This window comes from Tinamus guttatus, unplaced genomic scaffold (genome assembly GCF_059628265.1).
Source record: "Tinamus guttatus ecotype Peru unplaced genomic scaffold, ASM5962826v1 Tinamus_guttatus_pri_ptg000659l, whole genome shotgun sequence".
Lineage (NCBI taxonomy): Eukaryota > Metazoa > Chordata > Aves > Tinamiformes > Tinamidae > Tinamus > Tinamus guttatus.
In genome coordinates this window covers 2,219,149-2,234,457 of record NW_028289193.1, presented here as the reverse complement: position 1 = coordinate 2,234,457, position 15,309 = coordinate 2,219,149, and the positions used below count along the sequence as shown (strand labels likewise).

Sequence of the window (15,309 nt, the reverse complement as noted above, 5' to 3'; positions counted from 1 at the left end):
ACAGAAGAAGTCTTTTTTTTTCTACAGATGTCATCACTGGATTCATCCAACATTTCCTGGCTATTTTCCCAAAACTCTTTTTTTTTTTCTTCCCCCTAAATTCAGCACTGAAATCTGCAATTTCTGTAGTTTCCTATACCACAAGTACCTGCCAATCTCCACAGGACAGCTGCTATTGCAGCAAATTAAGATGAAATGCAGGGACTGGAAGCTAATCTGAGTTTCTATATTGGAAGTGGCGCTATGCTGACAGCCCATGTGCGGGCAGAAAAAGGCCTGGCGCTGTTGGTACCGTTCCTACACCACGTGCTAACCACAGGATGAGCCATTAAAATCAATATTCCACGGCCTGCCCCTTTGGGTTGCTGCTCCCTGCAAACATCCACACACCACGGATGCCCTCGGGATTGCTGCTGCTGTTGCCATCAACCCACACAAACCTTGCAAGGGCCAAACACTTCAGCTGGTTTAAGTCTGATTTTCAGTTCAACTGCTCACATACAAGAAACAGATAAAGCAATGGAAAAGCTGAAGCAAATAAGCAATTTAATCCACCTTGTAAAAATTCTTATAACACTACTATGAATCACAATAGATTTATAGAATCTCACCGTGCGCAGGGTTTCACTGAAATCTAGCAAAATAACTTGAAGTCTGGACTGGCATGCAAAATTTGATGCATATATGAAGCATGAAGGCTGGTATAATATAAAAATAAACACCTAATCTTCCTTTCTTCAACACATTGCACAAACACAGCCAGGTGTAACGACTGGAGGAATGACAAACACTAAATTACCAACTATCCACCTAAGGACAGCTTATTAAAGGAGTCCAACCCAGGATATGTCAATGATAAATGTGCTGTGGAGAAAAAAAAATGTCATGGAAAATTAAAATGCACTACAGGTGAAAAAGACTCAAACCTTGAGCTCATCACATTCATTGCCCTGGTCCCTGCAAAACTCCAAGTGGAGTGATTTGGGAAAAGAACAGGGTTCCCTGGATTCCCTCTTCAGTTCTCCTACAGGAATTCCTACCACAGTTGCAATTTTGACATTAACATGTGGGTTGCAAAATGAACCTGCATGGTGGCCCACAGCGTGCACGTTCACCCCTCTCACAGCCTGCTGCTCTCCCAACCTCCACGACGACCTCTGGAGAAGATTTCTTTTTTTAAAAAAAAAAGTTTCCTATAGCAAGTAGCATATAGAGCCATTGCAGTAAAGGAGCTGCAACAAGAACAACCCCACTCCCTACTGCACCGGGGCTGACAGCCAGACACCAGGCAGCATCTCCACCAGCACCAGGAGCAGAGAACTCCTCCACAAAATATTTGTTCTTACTCCTTATATTTGGCCTTACTGGAAACTAGCCCTGCTCTTCAGTTAATACACAAACTTTTTTATGCAAAAACCATGAAGTTGGCAGCACAGCCCTGAGAAATAACTTTTTAATTAACTGCTACTGAGCTGGCCAGAGTACCACATACAGGGCTGCAATCCACCTTTGGAGGTGTATGTTCTTAATCTCACTAAACCCAACAGGAACCAATGTGCGGAGCCTGGAAAATAATTCAGTCCAATAAATTCATGCAAATTACATACAATTAGTGGCTTCAGAGTTTTACTTTTGGGGAGAAAAGGGAAGATAAAGGAGGTTTAAAATAATCAGAAAATTCCCATATGGCCACCACTCTTTCAATTAGGGCAAAATGTCAGCTCAAAAAATATATTTTTTAATCCTTGCATATGTTTAAACAATAAAAATAGATGTTAATCAAAAGGTTTTGAGCTTATGCTTAAAGAAAAACACAATTCCAGTAGATTTAATTTTCCTGTTTCTGTTGAAGGTAGAGGTCGTTCATTGAAGCATTCTGCTGCTGCTTGCAACCTTGGCCTCGGATACATGATGTGCATGTACGTTGCAAAGGAATGAGAGGCAGGGAAGCCTCGGGAAACAAAACGCTTCACAATCATCAAAAGAAAATCACCACTACTGCAGTTTTTTTTTTACTAAAATGTGAAGGATAAATTTCTCATGTGGACAGATGCATCCATTGCGCAGTATGAATGCAGTGCAGCTTAACGGTTGTAAATAATACAAATTTATGATTTCTGCTACTGCTTTAACAAGAGTGCTAGCAAGATTCCTGCTGGGACAGAATAGGGTTTACGACTTCCACATAATTTGTGGATGTCAACAGCCAGCCAGGTTCTGTGAGGGGCAGAGCATCCCCTGGGAAGTGCTGGACATCTCACCCATCTCTCCATGAGTGAGGATCTGAATGAAAGGGAACCAAAACATGCATAAAATCAGGTGTAGACACAGACTGTGCTTTACAAGTGGGGTGTGTGTTTGAATAATGAGAAATACTTCAAGGAAAGCAAGTGACGCTATTAAAAATACTTTCTAACTTGCTATCCTAATTTGTGATCTTGGTCCGGTGAACAGCTCTACCCGTTTCATCCTCCTGACTGCTCTCAAACGTGTCCAGGACACTCAGAGCACTGTGTTTGCCAGGCTGCTAGGGCACAGCAGCCCAGGGAGAAGCCAGCTCGGGATTTCGATACCTCCTTCTGGTAGGGAGCAACGATAGCAGAAAGAAGAGGAATGAAGAGCCGGGCAGAGGAGCGACCCGCTGCTGTCTGGAAAAAAGTAGTTCCGGAAAGAGGAGTGCAGCAGAGAACTTACTACCTCTACATTTTTTCAGGTGTTTAGGAAATCTGGTTCATTATATACACTGATTGCTCACCTCTATTTTTGTTTTATTTTGTTTTGTTAACTCAAGAGGAAGAACTTTCTTAAATCAGAACCCAGTGTGTATGTGACCTCCCTTTAGGTTGGAGGCTGTGACTTTTGCTTGATCTGTGTCTTCATTCAGACACTCAGTACAGGAGACACATGTAGTGTCATTTCAGTGTCGTTTTCACTAATGTCCAGTTGGACTGTGGATTGCTTAATATGTGTGGTCGTGTGTGTGTGTGTGCAGATTTAGAGCCTACATAATCCCTACACATACCCCACAATGCAGACGCTGCAAATTGCAGGCAGAAGCACAGCAGGTGACTTTGGGGACCTAAAGGATGTTTTCTTGCCTTTATAAGTGGATATGTAGCCTGTTTTATAAGATGCAATTACTGTTTCTTGGAATATCTGAGTGAAGATGGATACTGAGACTTGGGCAAAATGAATTATTCGTGATACCACACTAACAGTTAATTGAAAGACAGAAAGAACATTTATCTTAGAAGAGGTTTTGATATTCAGAACACTTCATCTATTTTAATGCTTCTTCTAGTTTCAGATGGGAACAGAAATGTTTTCACACAACTAGAGGTGTGAAAACTCAATAATTTTGATTCAGAACTAGGCTATTTCATTTTAATATGGCCAGTCTCAAAGGAAATGTTTTGACAATCCCATAGCCTGTTCACTATTGGAGACAGGCCCCAGATCTTGGCCAGTATGGCATCTCTTACAGATAGAATCAAAATATTCCATGTTTACTTGTTTACACATTGTTTTCTCTTGTACAATGCTAATAAGTACCATTATTTCTATGGCCATCCTCCATTTAACATTGCTCTCTCCTATGAGACTAAGATGATGACACTGATGCACTGGGATGGGCTAAGGAATGAGACAGCTCCACTGTATCGTAACAGAGAGTGACGCCCCACTCAGCCAATCTATCTGGAACATCTTAACTTAAATTATTTTGAATTTCCTGACACAAACAGAAGTTTTTTTTTTTTCCTAGTATCTTCTGTACTAGAAACACAGCTTTTCTGCAAGTTACATTTTGCATGAAAAAAAAAATTGACAGAAAAATTCCAGCTGTCTTTGATGAGTATGCAAAGTATCAGTTCACTGAGCAGCAATTTCGTGAATGCAAAGCTCCTAATATAATGCATTTTGGATGTCTGTTAGCAAACAGGAGCCAGCTAACCTCTCTAGGCTGTGAACCTGGGGAAAGCCTGCTGAAGAGCCAGTGATGCCTCACAGACCGTTACCAGGAGCACAGCCGGCCCTTCCTGCAAGGCAGTGCAACACACGCTTGGGTTTTGTTGCATGCTCTGAGCCTCACCGTACTTCCTCAGTGCAAATAGTCCTGATTTCAGGGGTGCTTAAAGCTGCCTAGGAATACATAGAAGGAAGACGACAACTATGGCGAAAATTCAGTCTTACTAAAACTGGCATCAACTTTTGAAGATCGCAGCCCTTCTACACAACAGATGCATGCTGGCTGCTGAGTCTATGGCCTACAAAGAAGACAACCATTCTCTTTGATTACCTTGTTCTTATTATTGGCTAAATCACCCAAAAGAAAAACTTTGCAGGAAAGGCCAGTGTTGCAGTGTGGGGCTTATGTATAACTCTTGCTGAGCTGCTCTGGAAGTACAAAAAATCCCAGATTCCTGAAATGGCAACACTGGCCTTTCATCACACCAGTCAGGCTGCTTTCCCTTTTCTCTACACAGACATAAACAGCAATACAAAATATGCTGGTTTTCTAAGTGGGCTAAGCCTGTTTATGAGATCTTCGCAACAATAAACATTATAGGTGAAAAATATCTATTCTTCAGGAGTGAAAACAGATCTTTTACTTTGCCAGCACGATATTATTACGAATCACTAATGGGCCTCATTAAAAACAACAACTTCATTTGTCTGCATATACATATATGCATGTGTATTACAGAAACACACGCACACAGTTTATATATGTAAACATGTACATGAATAAATAGATCTAAATTAGAAAGTATTTCTGTATCTTAAATAGCCATAAAGGGTTTTTTTGCTTAAGAACACAACAGGAAAACATAGATACTAATAATGCAAAAATACGTACGCTGAAAAAAGTAAGAAGTTATAGGAAAAGCTGACAGTAATGAGAAACAAACAGTTGAAATCTTATTGCAATCTCCTAGTTCAAAGCTGGGAGACCTGAGCATCTATTAAAGTACAATAAAGGACCATACCAAAGAAAACTAGAGCATTAAAATAGCCAGAAATGGAATAATCAGAATACACTCCATTTAACTACTACCAGTAAAAAAACACACACATTTCACGCATTGTACCACACCACACATCACCTTAATTTAGCTAAACTGAGTTTTCCTCAAAGAAAAGCTTGTATTATGACTATACCTTTAACAAGCTCCTATTTCTCTGTGTGGGCTTTACCCTGCAGAAAAGCACATGCTGATTCGGGAGCAATGCGTTTTCCTGTGTCGTGTTCATAGCTGAGCACTCTGGGGCGGCTCCGTGGCGCTTCCCGCTGCTCCCCGCCGCAGGCTGCGGGGCGCGCAGCTCGCCACGAGCTTTTCCAATTTCATCCCCTCGTTCCCAGGGCACCGAGGCTTCGAGTCTGTCTTTGGAATACCACCTCGACTGGTGAAACATATCGGTATTCCCGACCCGGCCTCCTGCTGTCATTTCACTGTTGGCATGGGACGGTCTTCACCAGGACTTAGAAACCCTCATTCAATATTCCTCTCTGGAGGAGCTGACACTTACTGTGAATTCTGCTCTTCGACTTAAACACCAGTGTCTGTGGCAGGCCAGTTCTATCACTGCAGATTCAGCATCCCTCGGGCGAGGTCCAGCCTTTCTCTCGCGGTGCACCCAGGGATTAGCTCGGCTTCCCCTCAATTCTCTCCTCGGAGAGCCGATCCCTCCTGTCGGAAGCGGGAGACGGGGTTGCCATGGCAACCGGGCACATCCCAGCAGCGGGGCCGCGACGCGCGCCGGGCCGCGGGCGCCCTCCGCGAGGGTTTCCTTCCCCCGCGAGCTCCCTGACCGGCTGCCACGTTGATTATCTGTGTGTTCTGCTACGGGGCGATGCCTAGTGAAGAATACGGTTGAGGGATCAGAGCGTTATTTAACGAAACTGCCATTCCCGCTCAGGCTAAACCGCTGATTTCACGTGCGGCGGGGGCTGCTTTAAACCCTCTACTTGTCCATACATATTCATCCTACCATTAGCCCACGATAACACCTCACCGTCATACGGAAGAAGAAATCAACTCACGAGCCAAGTCCTGTGCTTCAGGTTTGCTTTGGCTTCGCATTAACCTCTTGCCTTTGCGGGGTGGCTTTGCCCTCGCACACGTACGCGCGCACAAAGAGCCCGAGTGACATCTGGGTTCGAAGCCCTCCGGTGCCTGCTCGTGGGGGAGGGATGGTGCTGGCAAAAGCAGCTCGCGGCAGCCACGGGGCTTGCAGAGATGAGACAAGGGCCACAATCGGCTCTAGGAACCTCGTTTATCAAGGAGGGAAAACCGGGTAATCCGTATTGCAAATAGCAGCCATTTACTGGCCCAGAAAAATATCCGGATCCTACACTTGAAACATTTTTTTTTTCTCAGCGAGAATAACAGAAAGCTTTTATAGTCTCTACCTTTCAATTATTCACACATTTTTAATTGTTCTATCCTGTTTTCATGCAGAGGGCTCATGTTCTCATTTCCTTCACAAAGAAGGCACACAACGCATTACTGGGGTGAATTCCCAGCGGCTGGAACGCGATCGTGTCTCCTTGTGTTACTTGGACACAGCCAAGGAGCTTTCCCCTTAAAGAAGCAGCAGCCAGGAAGGCAAGGGGCAGCCCCGAATCCTCGGTCTGCCCCGGGCTGTCTCCTTCCTCCTTTGTGCCTTCGCTCTTGAGCGTGTTCTGTGTGTGGATACACACATCACACAGCCTCTGCAGATAGGATGTGTCGACCCCGCTCAGGTGCCTGTGATGATGCTGTTTCTGAGCACTAAAACAGTGGTAAGATGAAACAAATCTTTACCATCTTTCCCATTAGGTACTAAAATGAAAAGAACCTTAATGACGTAGTCTGACATTTGAAAAAGCCCAGAGGTTGCCTCTGAGTCAAATTTCTGACCAGACGGGCCAAAACAGAGCAGATATTTAACAGCCTTCCCTACAAAGCAAGTTGGCAGGTCCATCCCAGCTAGCTTAATCTTGACAGACTGGTAGCTTTGCAAACAAGGTTCTGCCTGTAGCAGGAAAGTGCCCTCCTGGGGTGGCACCTTGGTGCTTGGAATGGGCAAGTTAATTGGGGGAAGTTTTGGGGCTAAGGGATGGGTATGCCCAAGTCGGGAGCCCTGCGGTACACTTAGCACTCCCAAAAATGCAGTTTATTCTCCAGCATCAGACACGGAAACCTTGGACAAAGCACCTCAGGGTAATATAGCCCTTTCAGACTTACCTTAATATGTAGCTTATATCGGGATATGTACAAAATAGTACCCTAAAATACACTGCCTGTAACAGCTGGCTTGGAAGGCCAAGTACATTACACACACAGTATCTATACTTATTATCATCTAATTAGTGTTAGGTGTTTCCTCTCCCCACTCACTTTTCCACTCATGTTCTTTGTAACTGGAGAAATGCCAAATTGTGTAAACGACATATGGTTTTGCTTTTGAAATCATCCATCCAGAATTCCCAAATACTGAAAAATCTTTGGCTAAACAATTTTCAGCTCAAAAGACAATATTTTACACCTTCAGTTCCACTGGGAAACACAGATATTTCCAGGCATGCAAATTGGTTTTGAGGAAAAAGGGCATTTAATCAGAAGTTGAATGATGTTACAGATTTTTCCTGTCATATGCTGTCTCCTCACAATGTGAAAGGAACAGTTTACAGCAAGATTAATGCCGTGAAAATAGCTAAACTACTATTATGGCTAATGAAAGTGAAGCTCTGTTTCTTTTTTGTTTCACAAACTATGACTGTAGAAATCAGTAAATATTGCCCTAAGAAAGCAAATATTTCCTGCTTAACACTCATGCACAGGACTTCCATTTGACAATGCCAAGTTGTAGTAAATTAAGTCTTTCAACCCAACACAAAATGCAAGCACCATATCCCTTTAGCCAGCGATAGTCAATGGATTTCCCTGCCAGCACTCTAACCCAATAGCACAGAGTTACTAAAATGGGTCCAAATTAACCCTGAACATCTTCTTCCCGGTTGAGGTGGAAATTTCTTGGGTTTCCTTCAGATGAATATCCTAATCACTGGCTCAGCAGGGATGCTCTCTCACACACACGAGGAGAACCAGAAGCACTTTGAATCTGCAAAGAACAGAAATTTCCTGGGACATCCAAGGGCTCACTGCTGTTGCATACTTACTTCTCTGGACCTGGAGGAAGTTTTTAGTGAATTCATTTGGAGTTTAGTGAATTCATTTCCTTGTCAGTGCAAGGAAAGAGGCAAAAGTGAAGGTGACGAGATGTATTTGAGGACGGAGCAACATGTAGCTACCACATTATCGGAGCAAAGAAGGATGGCTGTGTAGCAATCTGGTCCTTGTTTTGGGGCAGACTGAAAGGCCACAGATGAGAATTCTGAGGATTTCTAGTTTAAAATCAGCAGAAAAAGAAATGGAAATAAAATATATGGGTCTAACAGGAATAACTAATACTGAAAGAGTGAAGATTTCTGTTTAGATTTCCTGTCTTCTTCTTTACTGTGTTTAACTACAAAACTGCCACTGAATTCTCTTTATTATATACAGTTTCTGCACATAGCTGTCCACAGAGTGCTTTGAAATCTGTGGATGAAAGGAAATATCTTTTTTTTTTCCTTTTTTTTTAAGAACTATTCATTGGAGATTAAACCATGCTAAATGCTGAGCCCTGAACAAAACACTTCAGCATGTGTAAGTCTTGTCGGAACACAGCTACAGTGCCCAGCACTTTACAGCATCAAAACCCCTTGATTTGAAGTTTTTAAAGCCCTAATCCACTCTCATTTCCTTTATCTTTTTTTTTTTAAATATATTGGTAATTCACATCCTGCTTTTGTCCTAAGAACCCCTGATCTGAAACGCTGACTGTCCTTCACACTTCGTGCAGTGGAAACAACAAAAACAAGTCTGCACTAATGCAAGCTTGCACCACCTCGTGATACCCCTGAGTTTTGGTATTGTAAGCACAGAATTCATGATTTCAACAAGATGATCCTTCTCCTATGTCTGCAAGATTATCATATGGAGAGTGGTGGAGAGGCATAGCGAAGATTAAATTGCTCTTTCCAATATGTGCTGCTTACACATCTAAAAAATGAACTTCCTCACTTTTTTAAGCAAGCGATTATACAGGCTGCTTTGCAGTAGCAGAGTTCCTAGTTCCTCTCAACATTTACATTTTTTTTCTCCATTTTTGATCTTTAGGAAGGACCTTGTTAAAAGCCTTTAGGAAATGCACTTTTTTTATCCCCACTGCAGAAGGAAACCCTCCTGCACAGGAGATTTGCACTGGACAAGCAAGCTGAAATGGTCCAGCGCTGCTCTTGGAGTCAGCAACAGTTGGAGGGAATGAGCATTTGGGCACTGTAGAGTTCAGGCTTGCTGAGGCTGGGCCTGTTTCCATTTAGCATATAAATGTACCCTACATCTGCCACAAGCTCAGGGACGCAGCCAAAGACTAATAGGTCTGACTTTTAGAAGATCAGAGTTCCTGACTCTTTCTTAGTACATTGTGTTTATGCATTGTATACATTGTAATATAATGTACTCCTACATACTAGCACTATTCATCAGCACAGTTTCTACCAATGTGACCAGTGCAGACCTCAGATTATTTTCTTTTGCAGTTCCCTGGATACCTGATGTAGCACTGAAAAATTCACATGCCATTTCAATGCGAGACACTTTGAAGGTCAGACCATTTGTAGGCACCCAAACATAGGCATGAGCATTGATTTTTACATTCCCAACACAAACACTCAAGGAATAGGTGTCTTTTCTATTTAAATTAAATGTGATCTGGGTACTATCCCCAGAGAGTTGCATTTAGCACCACGTCAATCAGGAGAGTCTGCTTGCAATGTTCACATTTAACTCTATTAAGAAGGTCACTGATTTTCTTCAGGTGAATGTTGCTCTAGAACCTGTGTCTTTGCCCGTAATCAGTCCCAAGAGGAGCAGGCTAGCACCATGTTGGGCTTCTCAGAACTTTTTCAGCTAATTTTAGGAATCTGAGATAGCTGAGGGTTTACTGGTCAAGTACGGTAAAACCTTTAAGTAAATCTTCTGATGAAGAAAAAAAGTCCTAATCTAAATTAGCCTCATACAGGCAATTTCCACTTCCTTGTTGATATCTCATAATCTCATAAATATTAATTAAATTTTAAGCATTACTGCCAAATATGCTGGTGCTTACCTCCCTTTTCTAATTCTTCTGTACCTTTTTCCCTGCGTATTTTCTATCCAGCAGCAGAAATAGCTGTATGTCTTTCTTTTAAATACAGAAAATAAACTCTTTTCCATTACTTAAAAAAAGACTCACAGCTAGTGGAAATGCAAGAGATACTATCAGCATGATAAATTATTTTTATAGTGCTCCTGGTTTCAAATAAAATTAATTTTGGAAGCTGCATCAGATTTCCTTCCCATTACTCCAAATCATGTCACTATAGTACTTGGACTGATCTACTAAGCATTTCTATGCTTGAATGTGCTTAGGTCCATTTAACATGAAGTCTGATTTTCTCTGACATAATATTAGGTCTCTTAAGAATTGCACAGCTTCTTCTTACATAGATCAATTTAACCTAGTGTTGAGAAGAAAGATACTGATTCTGAAAGAACATGGTAATAGGATGCAGCAACACATCATAGTGAGATTACCAAAAGTTCTGTAAACAAACAGCTTTGAAAGACCAAAAAATGCATACTGAGTGCTATGAATTCAGAGTTGGGAAAATATATTAAGTAATCTCTACCTTAAAAAAATCACAAAGAATAACAAAGCTTATGTATGCCACTCTGCCTGATGATGTTTCTCCAGGAGCTGCCATTTGTGACAAACACAGAGAGCAGTGATGCCATGTTAACGGTCCAGCAAAGTGACAGAAAAGCATCTGAGCGATTCATCTCTTAAAATCTATGGATGAATATTTGGTGTAAGACCAAGAGCATCAAAATCAAAAGTGAAGCAATTGGTATTCTTTTTCATTAAATAAAGAGGACAAGAAAAAAAGGCTTACAAGATCTGTCTTGACAAAACTTCATAATCAAGGAACATACAGTATGAGAAATGTGTCAAATACTCAAATTTGCATTCTGCTTGAGTGTATGGCAGAAGATTTGAAAGAAATTACTTGTATCATCACAGCAAAGGTGCTGCAAAGAAAGTAAGAGCTATAAAACAGGTGCTTTTCAAGCATCCAGAATGGTCAGATTCTCTGACTTTACAAGCACAGCTGATCCTACCTACCTCAGTTCTTTGCTTTACAACAAGGTTCATCTCAAAGTTTTGTATGAGATGTTGAAGGTACCAATTTAAGAGGACACCACTTCATAAGTAAAACTATGAAGAAAACTTTAATTCCTCTCACTGTTCCCAGTGGGCTCCCAGGTTCCATCAGCACGAACGCAGACAACAGTTGTCTGGTCCTAGCAGGAACAACAGCTAAACACAGTTTCCAGGACGTGGGGGCATTATGAAATTGTCACTTAAATTCTTATTTTACATTCTGAGCAGAAGAGACAGCAGTTGACTGACTCAGGATCTCAACTGGCATTAAACTGAAAGGATTCTATGAGGAAAATACTCCAAGGACACCTACCCTGCAGTGAATCACTTATGTATTGCAGATAGAAAAACAAACAAACAAACAAACAAAAGCTGGGACACGAGAGCAATGCTTGGGTCATAACCTTGCTTGTTTTCTCCATCTGCTATCTAACTCGCACAAACAAACACTAAAGTTCTGGAACATTTCACAGCTATGGGCCAGTTCCATAAAACCAATCAATGACTATTCATTGTACAGAAGAAAAGGGAAGAAAAAGAGATGTCTTATCCGTAAGATATTCTAACGCTCAAAGCTGCATATTCCAGGTGTGCCAGATACGACTGATATCTTCTCTTTCCTGCTTTGAGCAGAAGTAGCATATAAACAAATATAGAGAGACTCTAAGTCTCAACTGAAGTGAAAACTTCCATATTGCATATTCCCAGTGATGGTTTACAACCAGTCAGCAGTACATTATCAGATTAAGCACTACTTTAGGAAAAGTCCTATGGCAAAGTCCATTAAAATCCATGGGAACTGTTGCACTGATTCTACCCAATTTGGATATAATATGTCTTGCAGAAATGATGCTCTAACTGTTAACAGTTTGCTCACCATAAAAAAAAATGCAAAGACTTTTTTTAATTGCACACTAGTCACAACAGCATGAATGAATTCTGTATATGTGACTTCAGAATAGCTTGATTAACCTTGTTCATGAAGGATCTAGTCCAGGGCTCACTAATGTCATGGATGCTTTGCATCAGGTTTTGGGTGCTCTGCATACAGAAGAGGAACCTGATTTGATACTTGCTGTAAGAGATAGCTGGACTGAGACTTATGACCTGGACTGGGATGTTTGGACACACAGTAAGAAGGATTGCTCAAAACCCAAGTGAATGACAAAACTGTGCAGGGTTTCCATGGTAAAAAACTAATTCCAGTAAGAAACATCCAGCCAGGACCAGGAACTGGCATCCTGGTCATGCACAGAGGCTAATGCGCGTCTGTCTCCCGCGACATTAACAGCACTGTGACCTTTTAATTTACAAAATGAAAAATAAGCAAAGTCGTAGTAAATGCACATTAGGGTGCAGTAGCCAGTTCCTGAGGAACCCAAGTGCACTCCCAAGTACAATCCTCCATGCCACGACTGGTGGCAAGGCAGTGCTAAAGCAGACATCCTAACCAGCCTAATAACCTCCTACACGAGTCAAAACTGAGGCTGACATCCTTGATGTACAGCCTTGCTGCCAGCCCAGCCCCAGCCATGCAGTACAGCAGGGAGCTGCATGGATTAGTGTGGGTAGCTCCCAACCACATATTAGTTCTGAAAATCCCACTGGGAAACAGGACAGACATCTTGTAATCGGGGAAGACTGCTCCCCCGTCACCCCACCTGCATAAAACCTTTGCTTACCTCAAAATGAGAATGGCAATATATCAGCTTTAAAACACGGAATGATTTTCACTGAAGAAAGCCCCTTTTATTGTTTGCAATCCTCTTTCATCTCTCCTCAAACCAAATCACTAAGAGGAACTCAGGAGACGAGGGCAGCACGGCCGCCCTCGCGCCTCAGGAGACGAGGGCAGCGCGGGCGGCCGCCCTGGTGCCTCAGGAGAGGAGGGCAGCGCGGGCGGCCGCCCTGGCGCCTCAGGAGAGGAGGCCAGTAATCACCTAACAGTTGTCTTGTTCTTTTAAATAGTATCACCAAGCTCCTGCTTTAAAGAGATTCTTCTTGCTGCTTGAGAAAGGCTAAGGAAAAGAAAGTGAGGACAAGAGACAGTGAAGGGCATGCGGGCAGTAAGGGCCCCAAACTTCCTACTCCGTGTTCAGGTAGCTTGTTTTTCCACGGTGTGTTTGTTTTTTAAAGTATTGCCACTGCATGAGCACTTACACGCCCTGCCTTACACTGGGTCACCATTACACCAGGCACTGTTCACCTGCGTAGCAATGAACTCTCTGGCCCCAGGGCTCACAGCCTAGCCAGGCAAGGCAGCAAGGAGATGGACAGCAAACAGCAGAGCACTATTAATCCCTCCACTTCACAGTCGGGAAAGCAGACAAGAGGAAAATCAAGTGACTTGACCAAAGTCAGAGATGAGAAGCCAGAAAATGACCCTAAATCCACTGAATTCCATTTCTGCACCCATCCTCTTGCTGTCGGTTGGACTTGCACACTGGTTACTTCTGCTGCTCAGCCACATTCCCCTACCACCTCAGAAAGAATACTTTTTTAGGGATACTTTATTTCTGACAGACCTATTTGATCTTCTGTGTGACCAATGGTGCATCTAATAAGCCATTTTCCTACAAGAAGAGTAGAAAAGGGTCAGCAGTAGCAAACTCCTAAGCACCACAGGATGGAGGAACTGCATGCGCTTCCACAGAAGCATCCAGGGGTCTGAAAGAGCAGAATAGATTTCCTCACTACTGTTTCAGTGAAGAATTCCATTTCACCTGATAGGAAGGTATATATTAGACAACTAAGGGAGACTAAGGACAGAGATTGAGACAACAGCCAGGGTGATTCCTAATGATAACTAGAATAACGTACATGCAAGACCAAACAGCAGGCTACGGCATAGCACACAACTGAACACTACCTTTCTTTTTTGCTAAACTTCACCTCTCTGCTACTCTATTAGGGCAGTGAACCTCCTCAATGCTTTTATTTACAGGGCATTTTTGTTTGCCTGTTTGATACTAAGAAGGGTGTATGTGCTACCATTTGAAACACAGAATTGATTCCTGAGATGCATAAAAAGCATCACAGCAGTTTAAGCAAATATTAATCTTGTCAAGTTTCCCAGTCCAAAGCAGATGTTGAGGAAAAGACTGCAGGAAAATACATGATGATCCTTCTACTGATACATCCCCGCAGCTTCCAGCAGTCGGTACTTTACAGCCTTTTTTGAGTAAAGATTAGCACAAAACTACAGTAAGTAGCCATCAGTTGACCTATGCTTCAGGAATTTGTCCTCACCACTTCTGAACTTATTTATACTTTTGGCTTCTGCAACTTTCTGTGACAATAAATACCACAATTTAATGATGTGCTGTGTGGAAAAAAAAAGTCTTCTCTTTCTTGTGATCTCACCAAATATTTTATTGTCTCAAGTTTTTACAGTATGAGAAATAGTGTAGAAAAATACCATTTTCTACTACTTATGATCATGTATGATAGAACTTTGTCATAGTGTTCATATTGAGACGTTTTCTTTTTTTTTCAAATTGAGGAGTCCAACTTTATTTAATGTCTCCCTATTCCACCTTCAATTCTAGTCTTCCTTCATTGTGCCTTTTCTAAGCCTAGAAACCTACAACTAATATCAGTTCTCTAGGAAGCACAGAGAATACAACACAATAATGAATTCTTATTCAGTAAAAAATATTTTTTGCAGCATTTAAACACAGTTTGAAGAAGCAACAACAACTTCAGCAAACATTTCTGCATAACTGCCAAAACAAGAAAACAGATCAAGTATGCACAGAAGAGACTGAACATCTGTAGATTTCAAAGTTCAAATTTGAGACTCTTTCTTGTAAGGCCACCAAACATGTGCACTGAGCACAGCATGTTTAAAGGACATCCTATGGACTGGATATCACAGAATCCCAGAATGGTTGAGGTTGGCAGGGACCTCTAGGGATCCCCCAGTGCAGCCCCTGCTCCAGCAGGGACACCCAGAGCAGGGGCACAGGGTCCATCCAGGCGGGTTTGGAGATCTCCAGAGCAGGAGCCTCCACAGCC

General features: G+C 42.2%; 2 protein-coding genes across 4 annotated transcripts in view; one reads left to right on the top strand and one right to left on the bottom strand.

Annotated features, from left to right (window-relative positions):
- ASXL3 (ASXL transcriptional regulator 3) overlaps positions 1-15,309 on the top strand; it is a 383,284-nt gene that overhangs the window by 194,871 nt on the left and 173,104 nt on the right. The gene's annotated exons all lie outside the window — the stretch shown is intronic.
- NOL4 (nucleolar protein 4) overlaps positions 1-15,309 on the bottom strand; it is a 168,799-nt gene that overhangs the window by 85,115 nt on the left and 68,375 nt on the right. The window contains exon 1 of one of the 3 annotated variants that reach the window (XM_088536345.1): positions 5,530-5,628. The exons of the other annotated variants lie outside the window; for them this stretch is intronic. The gene's annotated coding sequence lies outside the window, so the exon portion shown is untranslated. Of the gene's footprint in view, positions 1-5,529; positions 5,629-15,309 lie in introns of those variants that run through there. 3 annotated transcript variants of the gene reach the window in all.